The sequence below is a fragment of the Monodelphis domestica genome, chromosome 3, assembly GCF_027887165.1.
Source record: "Monodelphis domestica isolate mMonDom1 chromosome 3, mMonDom1.pri, whole genome shotgun sequence".
Taxonomy (NCBI): domain Eukaryota; kingdom Metazoa; phylum Chordata; class Mammalia; order Didelphimorphia; family Didelphidae; genus Monodelphis; species Monodelphis domestica.
The window spans coordinates 169471718-169488276 of record NC_077229.1 but is presented as its reverse complement, the minus strand read 5'-3'; the positions used below and the strand labels follow the sequence as shown (position 1 = coordinate 169488276).

The following is a 16559-nucleotide window of genomic DNA, read 5'->3' as shown; positions in this document are numbered from 1 at the left end:
TGCAATATAAAAATGAGTCAAATCTAATTGCTTTTGGTCAGTTTCTGAACATGATAGAACAGGCCTCAGTTTCTTTCTCTGAAAAAAATGAGGGTATTGGATTAAGTGATCTATAAAGTCCCTCCACTTTAAATTCTGTGTTGTCAAGAAAAAAAAGTCAATTTACAATTATTAGTTGCAAAAAGTATAAATTTCCAGCAGCAAGGCATCTTCTATTGTATAATTCTTTCCTCCATATAAAGGAGCTTATGAGATATAAGATTTATATATACATATGTATATGTGTATATACATTATTGTTCATTCTTCATTGAGAAGAATTCCAATTATATGTGTGATGACTTGCCTTGCCCCCGAATTGAATTTAAGTGAGATAGAATTTCACAAAGGCATCAGCCTTATTCTCTCTTCCAGAGCCATCCAAGTCCAGTGGAAAGACAAAAACTGATTATGGCTCAGGATGCAGTAGATGACCTTGGCATCTCTATCTTGATTGGCCAAGCTCTAAGTGCTCATAGCACCTACTTCTGTCACCTAAATGGCCTTTGGAACAAATTGTTCCTATCCACTCATTCTGCCAGGAGTCTTCACATGCTTGAGAGTAGACATACTCCTATCTCAGCAGTGGGTTTGAGAACTGTCAGTTAGCCTCATCCTGGTTTAGCTTGTTTTCAGGGATGGTTTTATTAAGATTTTTCTAAAGAAAACATCATCAGGATTTTTTCCAACATAGCCAAATCTCCCCAAAGCAGATTAGCCTAGCTGATGATGAGGAGCAGAGGTTCTTCCCATCTGAAATAAAGAAATAAATTCTGCTAATGGAATACTACAAGGACATAACTTTTCCTTTCTATGTTATAAAATTTTAAAACACCAACAAACATGAACATTTCTATATACAAAGAGCTGAAAAGAAGGTTGTATATGAAATTGAGTATTTGTTACATAAGTCTGTCTTTTAAAAAGAGTTCACAATAAATTTAAGACAAGAGTAACAAAACTTCCCTGTTTGTCATTGTTCCCTTCTGGTCTGCCTTTGGATCTCTTCTGTGTTGTTGTTTTTTCTTTTCTTTTTTTCTTATCTTTTTTTTTACTTTTTAAACATTATTTTATTTGGTTATTTACAAACATTATTCATTGGAAACAATGATCATTATCTTTTCCTCCCCCCGCCCCCCTCCCACCACTTCTCCCATAGCTGGCTCACAATTCCACTGGGTTTCACATGTGTTCTTGGTTCGAACCCATTTCCATGTTGTTGGTATTTGCACTAGAGTGTTCATTTAGAGTCTCTCCTCAGTCATTTCCTCTCAGCCCCTGTAGTCAAGCAGTTGCTTTTCATTGGTGTTTTTACTCCCACAGTTTATCCTCTGCTTGTGGATAGTGTTTTTTAGATCCCTGCAGATTGTTCAGAGACATTGCATTGTCCCTAGTGGAGGAGTCCATTACCTTCGATTGTACCACAGTGTATCAGTCTCTGTGTACAATGTTTTCCTGGTTCAGCTCCTTTCGCTCTGCATCACTTCCTGGAGGTTGTTCCAGTCTCCATGGAATTCCTCCACTTTATCATTCCTTTTAGCACAATAGTATTCCATCACCAACATATACCACAATTTGTTCAGCCATTCCCCAATTGAAGGGCATCCCCTCATTTTCCAATTTTTGGCCACCACAAAGAGCGCAGCTATGAATATTCTTGTACAAGTTTTTTTTCCTTAATATCTCTTTGGGGTACAAACCCAGCTTGTTGTTTTTTCTTAATGTTTTCTTGACAATCTTCTTTTGTATCATCAGTGTAATGGCTAAACCCATTATACTTTTATTTGCCACATTAACATTACCTGTTTTATTCTCCCTTCACATCACTGTAGAAGCTTTCCTGTGTAACAAATAAATATGGTCAAATAAATCAAGTCACATTGGTTGTGACTGAAAATATATGTTCTGTTCTGTACATCTCCTCTACTTACGTGGTGGGAAACATGATTTCTCATCAGTCTTCTGATATAATTAAACATTGCACAGATCAGAGTTCTTGTCTTTCAGAGCTGTTTTGGGAGACAAAATCAATCAATCAATACTGCATACCACCACCAGAAGAATCTTACTAAACTAGAGCTAGGGTCATATTAATCTTCTGCATGAAAACTTTAATGATTACTCATTGTCTCTCAGCTAAAATCATGAGTCTTTTGTTTGAATCCAAGGCCTTTTATAATCTGATCTCAACCAACTTTTCCAGTTTTATATTCTACTGGATTGCTATACACAAACGTTTGGGGGATTCCTTCCCGCCAAATGATCTCCTCTATGCCTCTCAAACATATTTTGCATTTTCCTTTCTTTGTGCTTTTCTTCATGTTATTACCTCTTTCTAGATTGCCTTTTCCCCTTCCCTATCTGCCTATCAAAATATTTTATGAGGCTCAACTCAAATGCCATTTCTCTCATCAAGCTTTCTCTGAATATCCTCCTCATCTCCCCAAGTTGGATATACTCCCAGTCTTATATGAATTTCTATAGACTACCTGGTCTTTGTCTTCTCTTTGCCTCTGTTTCTCTCTCTCATCTCTTTCCACAAGTTCAATGATCATTTCTACTCAGGCAACTCTAATGTGTATATATTCAGTTCTAAAATATTTCATCAGAATTCTAATCCCACATCACTAATGACTACTTATATCTATTTCCTTGGATGTTTTAAGAACATTTCATCATTCCCAAATAAGACTTTTTTACCCCTTTACATCTTTACCCCTAAACCTGTCATTCCTCCAAACTTCCCTCTTTCAGACAAAGGTACTACTATTCTTCCATTCAATTAGTATTATGATTTCTGTCATCTTCAAGTCTTCCATCTTCTTCAATTCCCATATCCAGTCAGATGCTAATCCTTGTTGATTCTGCCTTGACAATATTTCTCACATTCTCCCATGTCTCTACTAACTGTGCTATGACCTTAGTTCAGACCATTTTAACCATTTGACTGGATTGTTATAATAACTTTTGCATTGGACTTCCTGGTTCCCATCTCTCTTCTCTCTAATCTCCCCACCATAAAGCCACTACAGTGTTTTCTTTTTAAAAATTATGTTTTTCTTTCTTTAATTCAATTTAATTTCCCCTAATTACATGCAAAAATGTTTCCAACATTTTTCAAAGAATATTGTGACTAAAATTCTCTTTCTCCCTTTCTTGTTGCCTTGAGATGGTAAGCAATCTCATATAGATTTTATATGTGCAATCATGTAAAACATTTCCCCATATTAATCCTTTGGTGGAAGAAAACTCAAATGAAAAAATTATGAAAGTAAAATATTTTGCTTTGTTGGGGATTCAGACTATCAGGTAAATAGATGGTATTTGTGTCATGAGTCCTTTCAGTTAGTTTTGGATTATTGTATTGCTGAAAATAGCTAAGTTATTCACAGTTGTTCAAAGTATAATATTGCTGTCACTGTGTACAATGTTCTCCTGGTTCTGCTTATTTCACTCTACTTCAGTTCATGTAAGTCTTTCCAGCTTTTTCTGAGCTCCTCCTGCTTGTCATTTCTTACAGCACAATAGTATTCCATTACAATCATATACTATAATTTACTTAGTCATTCTCCAATTGATAGATATCCCATCCCTTTCCAAATCTTTGCTATACAAAATGAACTGCTTTAGATATTTTTGTACAAATATGTCCTTCCCCTTTTCATTTTTTTATGTCATTGGGATATAAACCCAGTATTAGTATTGCTAGGCCAAAGGATATGTACTGTTTTATATCATTTTGGGCATAGGTCCAAATTGTTCTCTAGAATGATTGAATCAGTTTAGAATTTTCCCAATAGTGCATTCTTGTCTCAGTTTTCTTGCATCCCCTCCAAGTTTCATCATTTTCCTTTTCTGTCATAATAGCCAATTTGATAAGTGTGGGGTGGTACCTCTGAATTATTTTAATATTCCTAATTAATAGTGATTTAGAGCATTTTTGCATGACTAAAGAGAGTTATAATTACTTTGAGAACTGCCTGTTCATATCCTTTGTCCATTTATCAATTAGGGAATGACTTTATATTCTTACATATTCAACTCATTCCTCTTTGTAGTTGAGAAAGGAGGCTTTCATTAGAGAGACTTGTAAAAATTTTTTTTCCACCATCATAAATAGGATATCCATCCTATTTACCCTTGTCTAGTTTCTAACCACCACATCCCCCAATTTTCCCTCTTTTCTATTGGCTCCACCCTCTTCTCTTATCGCCTTCCCTTCCTACTTTCCTGCAGAGTAGGATGGATTTCTATACTCTATTGATTATGTATGTTCTTCCCTCATCGAATCAATTCCAATGAAAATAAAATTCACACGTTCCCCTTCCGAGTTCCCCCATCTTCCCCCCCATCATAAAAGCTCTTCTTGAATGTCTCTTTTATATGAGGTAATTTACCCCATTTAGTTTCCCCCTACCTTTCCTCCCAATCCATTCCTCTTTCTCATACTGCAATTTTATTTTTTATATCATTCCATCATCTTGAACTCACACCCTTGCTCTCTATGTATACTTCTTTTTTTTTTTTAATTTATAAAGCCCTTACCTTCCATCTTAGAGTCAATACTGTGTATTAGTTCCAAGGCAGAAGAGCAGTAAGAGTTAGGCAGTGGGGGTTAAATGACTTGCCCAGGGTCACACAGCTAGGAAGTATCTGAAGCCAGTTTTGAACCTAGACCCATCTCTAGGTCTGGCTTTCAATCCAGTGAGCCACCTAGTTGCCCCCTACATATACTTCTAATTACTTTAATAATGATAAAGTTTTTGGAGTTACAAAAATCATCTTCCTATGTTATCTTTATATATACCTCTTGAGTTTTGTATTTCAGAGCCAAATTTACCATTTAGCTCTTGTCTTTTAATCAGGAATGTTTAAAAGTCCTCTATTTCATTTTCACCCATTTCCCCCCCTGAATGATTATGCTCAGTTTTGCTGGATAAGTGATTCTTGGTTGAAGTCCTATCACCTTTTGCCCTTTGCCATATCATATTTCATGCCCTTCAACCCTCTAATGTAGAAGTTGCTAAATCTTGTATTATCTTGACTGTGTCTCCATGGTTTTTGAATTTATTTTTTTTACTACTTGCAATATTTTCTCCTTGGCCTGCATGTTCTTCAGTTTGGTGATAATAAGCCTGGGAGTGTCCTTTGGAGATCTCTTTTGGAGGAGATTGGTGGATTCTTTCAATTTCTATTTTGCCCTCTGGTTCTAGAATACCAAGGCAATTGTCTTTGATATTTTCTTGAAAGAAAGTTAAGGTAGTCCAATAATTTTTAGATGATCTCTTCTGGATTTGTGGCCAATTCTGCTTTTTTTAAAGAGTCTTTCTCTTCAGTGGATTTTTGTGCCTCTTTTACCAACAGGCTTATTCTTTTATTTTTTAAGGTATTATTTTTTTTTTCAGTATTTTGGAGGCTCCCTTTACCAAGCTGTTAACTCTTTTTTTCATGATTTTTCTTTTTCATTCTCATTTCTTTTCCAAAAATTTCTCCTATCACTCTCATTTCATTTTTAAAATCCTTTTTTTGAGCTGCTCCATTAATTCTTTTTGGGTTTGAGAACAATTCATATTTTTCTCAGAGGTTTTGGATGTAGCAGTATTGACTTTATTGCCTTCTTCTAAGTTTGTGTTTTGGCCTTCTCTGTCACTAAAATGACTTTCTTTTGTGAGTGTCTATTTTTTGTTAATTCATTTTCTAGCCTTTTTCTTTTCTTTTAATTAAAAAACTGTTAAAGATAGGCTCTTTAACTGTGGTGAAGGGAGCACTATTCTAAGCTTTAGGTTCTTTGTGCAGCTGTCTTCAGAGTTGGCAATGCGGATCTCTCTGTTTTCAGTTCTTCCAAAGTGGTATGATGTAAGGAGAGGTGTGTTTGATACTCTTCCAGTCTGTGCTCTGGACCACAAGCACTTTTTTGCCCCTTGGAAATATGACCAGGAAACCACCTGTTTCCTTCTGGTCACAAGTGTTGGTGTGTGCTAGTGCTTCTCCTCACCCTAGGACTGCTACCTTGATCTGGCATATGGGCAATGCAATATGAGTCTTGCATCCAAAGCCAGCAACAGGACAGCTGTGATCTCCTGAGCAGTTGTTTGACTCCCCTTATCATCTGTGGCTGAGAGCTCTGAAAGCCTTCACTGCTGCTTCAGCTGTGCCCAGGACCCACTGCCCTGGTGTGCTGCTTTGTGCTCCTCCTTTGCTCCAGAGTACTAGATACTTTGGGTCAGCCTTCTAAGTTGTTTTAGGCTGCAAAGTTACTTCATTCCATCTTTTTGTGGGTTATGCTAATCCAGAATTCTCTCTGAGGTGCATATTGTAGATTTTTTTGGAGAATAATTTGGTAGATATCAGATGGGTTTGTGTACCTTCTCTACCATTTTAGCTCCAACCCCCCACAATAATTTATTAAGGTCAAGCTCTTACCATGTCATGCCTCTGCTCAAAATCCTCTAGTAACTGCCTATCAGATAGAATATAAATTCAAACCCCCTCTATAGTCCAGTTCTAATTTCTGTGACAGCCTTATTTCTTATCCATCCCCAAATTCTATATTCTAGCCCAACTGAATTACCAGCTATTCTCTCAATGCAAGATTTTATGTTTTCCCTTGGTGTACTCACAGAAAACTGCCACCTTCTTCCAATTCCCCTGTTCCTGGAATGCTTCCTCACATTTGCATTTCAGAATCCTGATTTTCCAGGGCCACCTCCTCTGTGAAGTCATTCATGATTTCCTTGGTTTGATGATGCTCTTTCCCTCCTTATATTGCCAAGAATTTACACATTTATGCACATGAAATAATCTCCCCATAGAAATATACGTTTTTTGAGGGTAAGGAATTTTCATTTTTGTCTGTAGTCTAACACAATGGCTTATATATATAACATTGAATTTACAATGTTTATGAATTGATCATTGCCCCTTTAAGGTACCCAATAATACATATTTTATAGAACTGTATCATAGACTCAGAGTGAGAGCATCTAAAATCCTCTTGTATGGCCCACCAAATTTTACAGATGAAGAAATGAAAGCCCAAAAAGGATGTGACTTTTGCAAGAGACAAGATATAGTGTCAGGTTCAGAATTTGAACTCGGGTCTTCTGACTCTTTTACTCTTTCCTTTACTTCACATTCTTGCCTGAATTTCACCTAGCAGAAAGGAATTCAATCTCCCAATCAGAGATGTAATGAACATAGACCAAAAGGGCCTTTGACATCCAGGACAGCATATGCTTCTTCTCCAAGAGGGCTGCCCTCCTCCCTGAGTCCCTTTGCTTTATCTCTCCCACCACAATTACTCTTACTATTATTCTCATACTATTATCCTGGTACCTCTCTCCTGTGGATCACCCTCCCTCCCCAATCCCATGGAGGCAAGGGATTCTAGGCTGGGCCTCACTCATTAGTCCCTGTTAGTTTAAGTCTACAGAGAAGGAAATGGCCAACCACTCCAGTATCTTGGCCACGAAACCCCAAATGTGAGGTCACAGAGTCAAACACAACTGAAATGACTAAACAATAAAACAGACTATCTAAGGTGAATATTAGAATGAAATGAGGTTCTTTTATGCCATTCAGCAGTTAACAAATGGAGATTTAGTTAGCTCTAGCAAGGGAAGACTATTCAACAAGAATACGTCGTGGATACCCTGAATCGACTCAACTGAACAAAGCTTCCTTGTCTAAGATGCATCTGAGAGATTAATTCCCTGAGCCTTTAGTCTTCAAAGTTAATCAAGCCTTCAGGATGGTTCCAATACCTTTTAAGGAAAAAAAATAGCTTCCCTTGCACAAAAGCCAATGATGATGCTCTAGGATTCTTAGTTTGAGATGTGCCACTGCCCTCTGGGTCATTACCCAGCATCCTCCCACTGCCCCAATTCTGCTAGATATGTTCTTCTGGGTATTTGTCTTACAAACCTCGAAGCATAGGTAGGCACCATGCCCTACTCATCTTTCTCTTCCAACTACCCACCCTCACCCCGGCCATAAATGGATTTTCCAGCCTTCATTTAGATAAGCTTAGCACCTATCTGCTGAAGGATTGCTAAAGAGACTGGATTTAGAGGGCTGTGTCTGCAGTTCTCTGAAAATCCATGACAATTTCTAGGGATGAATAAAAATATCAACCTCTTCTAAGAAAATGGTCACGCTAGGGCTATTCCAACCAAATATTTGATTTGCTATATTGGAGGTGTTTTGCCTACGATACTTGAGATTTGTCAGTGTACAGCTTACTGGGAATTCAAGATGAATAATGGCATGATTTTTATTTGGAGTTAGCAGACATAAAAGGCTGCTTCGGTAACACGATCATTTTCCATGCCGTTTAAAAAAGGAAGTAAGTATTTATCAATGTAGTGAGCAGAAGAGCCTATTACTATAAGATCTATAAGATGAAGTGATAAGACATATTCCAGCAGATATGGAAAGACGGTGGCAGGGTGGATAGACATTACATCATCCCAGACATGTTGGAAACGAGCACTTTGGGAGCCCGACTGGATTTCTATTGAATCATTTATCTGAAAGAAATGATTTGACACTGGAGTTAGACTAAGAGATCTCAGTCATTAAGCCCTTATCCTACCCCCTTTTGGGTTCTCGGCTTATGTTCACATTGTCTCCTTTTGAGATATTCTAGTCATCATATTTTTAAGATGCAGTAACACACAGATGTTCTGCCATTGCCATTTACCTCCTTGTGGTTATACACATTTTATGAGAGCAATCATATATAATAGGAATACTGCTCAGAGGTGTATGCTGGTAAATGTTTAATAACTAGCTCTCCAAAAAAAAAATAAGCCCAATACACTTTTAAATTGAATTTATATTGTTATTATTTTAAAACCCTTACATTCCATCTTAAAATTAATATTATGTATCGATTCCAAAACAGAAGAGTGATAAGAACTAGGCAATGAGAGTTATGTGACTTGCCCAGGGTCACACAACTAGGAAATATTGAACCCAGGATCTCCTGTCTTCAGGCATGACTCTCAATCCACTGAGCCACCTAGCTGCTCCCTGAACATATATTATTAATATTTCCTCCATCACATCCTCCTCCAGATCACTCCCTCTAACAATAGGTGTTCCTCAGGGTTTTGTCAGGCGCCATGTCTCTCCTCCCTCTATAATACTTCACTTGGTGATCTCATCAGTTTTCATGGATTTAATGACTATCTTTATGTTGATGATTCTAAAATCTACCTTTCCTGCCCCAGTCTCACTGCTCACCTCCAATCTCACTTCTTTCAGACATCTTGAACTAGATGTCCAATAGACATCTTAAATTCAATATGCCCCATACAGAATCCATTATCTTCCCCCCTAAACCCTCCATTCTCACACTCACTTTCCCCATTACTCTAGAGGGTAACCTCATCTTCTCAGTCTCTCAGGCTCCCAACCTAGGAGTCATCCTGGATTCCTCACCAATTCTCAGCCACCATATTTGAACTATCATCCCAGCCTCCTCTAGATTTCACCTTTACATCATCTCTTGAATATGTCTCCTTCTCTCTTCTGACACAGACACTACTCTAACATAGGCCCTAATCATCTCATGCATGGGTTGATAAATAGCCTGATGATGACTCTGTCTGCCTCAGGTCTCTCCCCACTCTAATCCATCCTCCATTCAGCCATTAATGTGATTTTCCTGAAGCAAAGATTTGATCATGTCATCCCCTTATTCAATAAACTCCAGTGACGTTGACATTCAAAGCCTTCTCTTGCCTTTTCAGTCTTTGTCTGCCTTATTCCCAGACACATACTCTTCCATCCAATGATGGTGGCTTCCTGGCTGTTCTATGAACAAGATGTTCCAATTTTCAGCTCAGGGTATTTTCTCTGGTTCTCCCCTTTGCTTGGAACACTCTCCCGACTCCGCTGTCACGAGTGGCCTCTCTGGCTTCCTCTCAGCTTCAGGTAAAATCCCTCCTTTTATAGGAAGCTCTCTCTCTCCAACTCCTCTTATTTCTAGTCCTTCTCTCTTTTAATTCTATTTTCCCTGTATGTAGTTTGCTTTTTATATATTTGTTTGCATGTTATCTCATTAGAGTGTAAGCTCCTTGAGTGTTTACAAAAGACAGGGTTTATCTTCCACTTCTTTTTCTACCCTCAGCATTTAATCCAGTGCCTGTCTAAATAAATGTTTACCAAATTGAATTTCTTCATTTTAGAAATTAACAAAACAATAAATAGAAACCTGATTGGCAGGGTTTGAGTCGATTTTTGAGATGTAAATGCTCTCCCTGAAATTTGACTATCAGCTCTCTTTTAAGCTAGTACAGGTTGACCCCAGCACCCCCTGAGAATAGAAGCCTTTGTCTTTGGGTAGGTTAGAACAACTATTTATTAATTTATTCATTTAATAAGTTTTTATTCAAAAATCTACTGCATACAAGGCACTGTGCTAGGCACTAGGGATTCAAGGACCAAAAAATGAAATAAGTGGGTCCTCAAGGAGCTTTCCTTTTAGGAGAAGGAGGAAGAATGGATGAGTGCCATATATATAGATAAATACTGTAAAAACAGCAAAAAAATGTCAAATCATAAAATGGAGGAGGGAAGAGCACTAGCAACTGAGATGGGGTAGGAAAGAGATCAGGAGTACTGTTTGTTTCTGTTAAAATTTTATGGAACCAGGACAGCTGGGTGGCTCAGTGGGTAGAGAGCCAGGCTTGGAGATGGGAGATCCTGGGTTCAAATATGACCTCAAACAAGCCACTTAACCTTAGTTGCCTAATCCTTACCTCCCCCTGGTCTTGGAACTAATACTTGGCATCTGTTCTAAGATAGAAGGTAAGTGTTAAAAAAAAAATTCATGGAAACAAGATTTTCCCAACTCAAAAAGCAAATCAAAGGGTCCATTTGGATATATGTCACGTGTAGACTGTGTGAATAGAACCATATGATGAAGAGACATAGACCTTAGAGGCCATCTGGTCCAATTCCCCCATCTTACAGATTAAGACACTGAGGATACGGACATTAATTGATCTGCTAGAGGTCATACAGGTAGTAGTTAAATGGGACTTTTACAGAAAAAGGAACTGGTGTCCCTTAGTAGGAAGGAAGGAAGCATGCATTTCAGTACTTAAGGAGTGAAACTAAGCAATAGAGATGTTAAATGATTCCCTATTGGTCACGAAGCTGGTTTGTCATACAATCAGCACCAAAACACAATTCCCTAGACTTCTACAATAGAGCATGCTAGAGTTGCTTTGCTATGGTGGAAAATACAACCAGGAGACCTGGGATTCAAATGAGAGCTCTAACACTTACCAGGTGTGCTCTTCAACTTCTCTAAGCATCAGTTTCTTACATCTGTAAAACTGTTATCATGATATTTGTATTACTGGAGCCAGCTCATATTAGCTCATGAAAGCCAACTGTTAAATTTTCAATGTGAGCATTAATAACTCAGTAATGGGCAAATGCTATATCAGGGTTTAATTAATTATTTAGTTGATTTTCTAGATGATTTGGAGAAAATATTTATAATGGAGATTAATCTTTTAAACTGTGTTAGGTACATTTTTTTCCAGAGAGCTGATTGTTAAATGTTTACTAGCCCACTTCTGTTTTATTATTAATTTCACAACATTTTGTGAGTAAAACATTTTATAAATTAATGAGCTTTATAAATGTAAGTCATTATTATTTTGTTCAGCCCTGAAATTTCATGAATATTTGGAGGTGCTCGTGTGATAATACTTTCTACTAAGGGAGATCAGCAATCACTCTACAATTTATATCCTCCACAGGAGTGCTTGGGGTCACAGACACATATCTTAAATGCTTTGCCCAGGGTCCAATAGCCAATATTTTTCTAAGGGAAGACTTGAACACAAGGTTTTCCTGACTTGGGGAGTAACTCCATGCTGTCTCTCACTTTCCTTCCTTCCTTCCTTCCTTCCTTCCTTCCTTCCTTCCTTCCTTCCTTCCTTCCTTCCTTCCTTCCTTCTCTCTCTCTGTCTCTCTCTCTGTATGTGTGTGTGTGTGTGTGTGTATGTCTCCTTCCTTCCTTTCTTTCTCGCTTACCTTCTATCTGAGAATCAATTCTAAGACAGAAGAGTTGCAAGGGCCAGGCAATTGGGGTTAAGTGACTTGCCCAGGGTCACACATCTAGGAATTGTCTGAGGCCAGATTTGAACAGGTCCTCTTGACTTCAGGCCCATTGATTTATCCACTGTGCCATGTAACTGCCTTATTTTCCTTATCAACCTCATCATTTTCATCTTCTTCCCTATTTTCTCTCCCTTTATTGTCATTATCATATTATAACGGAATTCCTTGAAAAGGTTTACTTCCTAACTGTGTTTGCCAGTTTTATTTTTAAGATAATAGTGTGAAATAGTGAATAAACAGCTGGCCTGGGCTCAGCTGATTTCAAGTCCTTCCTCTGCCACTTACTGGCTATATAACTGGAACAAATCATCCAACCACTCAGGTCCACCAGGCAACTCTTGAAAACCACATTATGGAAAAGGAGCCCAAATGAATTGAAAATTCCTTACAGTGAGCTCCCTAAATGGATGGAGTAAAAGATCTGTTCAAAAACATATGGTGATAATAATAATAATAGTAACAATAATAATGATGATGACAAATAGACAAGCTCTCTGGGCTTTGGTCAACAACTATCTGTAGGGTTTGTTTTATGCTCATTTCTAGATGTTACATTATAAGCAACGTTGATAAATGTGACTGCCTCCTTGGAAAGGCAAACTGAATATGTTGAGGTCTGGAATGATTGAAGGCACCTCTAAATCCCCTTTCAGCTCCAAAATGCTACCAGTCTGTAGTTCTAAGGAAGAGGTCTTCAGTTGAAGAAGAGAACAATAATCATGGCAAAGATGAGTAGATTTATCCACTTCTGTAGTACAGGGAGAGATTTGCCTGTGAGAATGAGGGCAAATGGGTAGAAATCTCAGCAGAGCTGATTTTTTGGCTAGACAAGGAAGGATCTCCTAGTAATTATAGCTGAGCAACATGGAAGGAACTGTCTTGTTAGGAAGTGAACTCACTGTTGCTGGAGATGTCTAATTCAGGGTCAAGGATTTCTGCAGTGAAAGTTGAACTTAATGACTCCTAAGGTGTCTTTCAGAGAGTAAGGGAACCAAGAAAGACCTTATCAAATGTCTATTATGTGTCAGGAACTGTGCTGGGTGCTGGTATCTCATTTGGTCCTTACAACAACCCTAGGTGGGTGCTATTATTATCTACAATTTATAGATGAGGAAACTGAGGCAAGCAGTCAAGTTGTACTCTCAAATTGATAAAAGCAAAGGTCTACGGTTATATTTTCAGGAGCTTATGTCCTATATTTCCCATGGCAGGAACACTGTCTTATATTAATATGAATCCATTCTACACCTAATGGTTTATATATACTTGGTCAAAAATATTTGAACTGAATAGTCATAGATAGATTTATTCCACAGTTCCTTTATTTTTAATTCTCCAAATTCTTGGGGGCATCTAGGGGATGTCTATCTATAAGAATGGTTCTTCAGAACAGATAATGAAATAGAGGATTCCAAACTTAGGGCTAGAAGGGATCTCAGAGGCCATTTAGTCCAATCCCTCATTTTGTTGTTGTTTAGTTGTTTTCAGTTGTGCCTGACTCTGAAACCTCATTTAAGGTTTTGGGGCAAAAATACTGGAGTGGTTTGCCATTTCCTGTTCCAATTTATTTTACAGAGGAGGAAACTGAGGCAAACAGTTAAGTGACTTGCCCAGGGTCATACATATAGCTAGGAAGTGTCTGAGGCAGGATTTGGATTCAGGAAGGTAAGTCCTATCTACTGTATCACCTAGAATAGTTTAGCAAACTAAAGCCTATGGAGGTTCAGTGAAGTCCTGCTTAAATCCAAGTCTTTCTAATTCCAGGGCTGCCATCCACTAGTACATTATGCCAACTTGGGAAAATAAGACTCATCTTCCTGAGTTCAAATCTGACCTCGGATACTTCCTAGTTGTCTGACCCTGGTAAGTCACTTAACTCTGTTTACCTCAGTTTCCTTAACTGTAAAATAAGCCGGGGAAAGAGATGGTAAATCATTCCATCTATCCATCTAACCTAATACCCCCACACCCAATTAGATCAAGAAAAATCAGGCAAGGCTGAAATGTCAGAACAACAACAATAACAAAAGGATAACCTTGCCAAGGTCATAAGATAATACATGTCAGGGGCAGATTTCGAACCCAGCCCTTCTGACTCCAATGCCAATGCTCTTCTTCTTCTTCTTTTTAAAATAAAATTTGCTTTTTCAGCTAACAAGTATTTCTCTCCTTCCCATCTCTCTCCCTACACACTAAAATGAAGAGAAAAGCAAGAGTCTTGGAACCATTATCCATAGTCAAGTGAAACAAATTCACAAATTGGCTGTGTCCCAGATGTGGGTCTCCTGCTACATATTTTGTCCCTCGCTTGTCTGGCAGGCGTGGGGAATGGGCTTCCATCATCAGTCATCTGGATTGATGGCTGGTCACCGCACTGCAGAGCTTTTTCTATTGCGTCATATGTCCCGCCCTCTACTCCCCTCCCCTCCCCTCCATCCCCACCCTTATCTTCTTCCTCTGGATGGGGGCAGGGGGGATTACTAGGGCAGAATGCTTTCTATATCATCAGATATGGTCATGGCATGGAGTATTTTTGCTTAACTGTTTTTCTTTGTTACAGGAAAGGGTTCCATTTCAAGAGGATAGAGTAGGAGGGAAGATATTTCCAGAAATGATGATGATCTGAAAAGGCATCAATAAAGCGTATTAATAAATGAATGAATGAATTGGAAAGAATGTATTTCTGCATCCCTTATGGCCTGTCTTCTGCCCTTCGGAGGTCGTTTTAATTTCTCTGTCTCTCACTTTTCCCTGAATCCAGGAGGGGAAGGTGACTCTGACCTTGGAGCATCAATCGAGAAATGAGAAATGAGGGGGATCTTTAAAGACGAGGCTTTGCACAGACTCACAAAGAATCAGAATCAGGCACTTTTCCCTTGTCTGAAATTCCTTTCTGTAGAGGAAAAAAAATGCCTTGTATACCCTGCCTGTGTGCTCCCACTGCAGGACTGCAGAGGCACACCCACTCATGGAACAGCTTGCAGGGCACGTGATTCTGCTCCAGTCCGCTGAGATCCTAGGGGAAGGAGAAGAGAGGAGAGGGTGGGTGCAGAGGCAGAGGACAACCTGCTGTTTAGAGAGCTCTCCCTTCTGCTAGATGGCCCAGCCCACCCTCACCTTTCAGGGAATGGCCTCTGGGAGAACCTGCAAACCCACCCTGGAAACTGGGTCCTGGCAATTGCCAGGCTTGGGTGAGGCCACACCAAGGACTCCTTCCCTGAATCCCTGGGGCCACCCCATGGAGGATCAGTCTCCTGATTGTATCATTGCTATAAAATTCCCTGACTCATGCCATCCTCAAATGAAAAAGGGCTTATTCAAGTGGCAGCCACCGGCTCCACCCTCCCAGTGCCCGGGTTCAGCTATTAAATTACAGGCCCTGCTCTGATGGAGGGGCTAGAGCAGCAGCCAGTGCCCAGAGGGCATGCTGGTATTGCCACTCCACCATGGTGGGTGACTGTAGGGGTGGCATGAAGAGAGGGAGGAGTGGGAGTGGAAGATGGGAAGATGGGGGGGAACAAAATCATTTAAAATGCATTGTAAATGAATGGTGAAAGAAAGACAGGCATGTAAGGAATGATGGGGGGCTGCCTCCGTTTCAACTGGAAAAGGCTTCTGAAATCATCTTGTCTTCCTGGGGAGACTAGAGGCCAGAGCAGGGAAGGGACACATCTTCCATTCAGAGGCGTGCTCAGCCCCCTTACCTCCTACATTTCTGGGTAGCATGTCTATCATGTGATTTATTTGTTACCCTGGCAACAAACCCTGTTTGGGGAACAGTATGGAGTGAAATCTCACAGAAGGAATCCTAGTTTAAGACTTTAGGCTTTGCACAATAGTTCCTTTACTCAAGCTCTCTCTGTGTGTGTGTGTGTGTGTGTGTGTGTGTGTGTGTGAGAGAGAGAGAGAGAGAGAGAGAGAGAGAGAGAGAGAGAGAGAGAGAGAGAGAGAGAGAGAGAGAGAGAACATTTTGTTGGAGAAATGGGGACAGTTTGCTCCTCTCCAAGCTAGAGATAATTTGCTTTCTTTCCCTTTCTTAGTACTTGACTCTCATATCTGGTAAAAAAGCAAGACAAAAATAGCTTCCTCTGAGGGAAGGGGATGAGAATGCATTTTCTGTACTTGAAAATATGATTCCTTGTTTGAAGGACCTCCATCTTCTGCTATTCAGACCCAGTGGGACAGTCTCACTTCCCTGGCTTGTCAAGTTAACCTAGGGCTCTCTGCCCCCCATAATCAGTCTGAAGTCGATGTGTTATAAAAGGGCATCGAGACTCCCAACTCATCTCTAGGCATTTTCCTCCAACCAGAAAGGATGATTAAAAGAAAGGAGCCTAGGTATCTGTGACTAATGGTACAGTTATTCTAAGTTTGAT

General features: G+C 39.3%; 1 long non-coding RNA gene across 1 annotated transcript in view; it reads left to right on the top strand.

Moving 5' to 3' along the window:
• Positions 1–14845, top strand: part of LOC103095114 (uncharacterized) — a 49358-nt gene extending 34513 nt beyond the window's left edge. Inside the window, exons 3-4 of the long non-coding RNA XR_001629108.2 lie at positions 13948–14046; positions 14744–14845. This is a non-coding gene — a long non-coding RNA (uncharacterized LOC103095114). The remainder of the gene's footprint in view (positions 1–13947; positions 14047–14743) is intronic.
• Positions 14846–16559: the final 1714 nt, after the last annotated feature.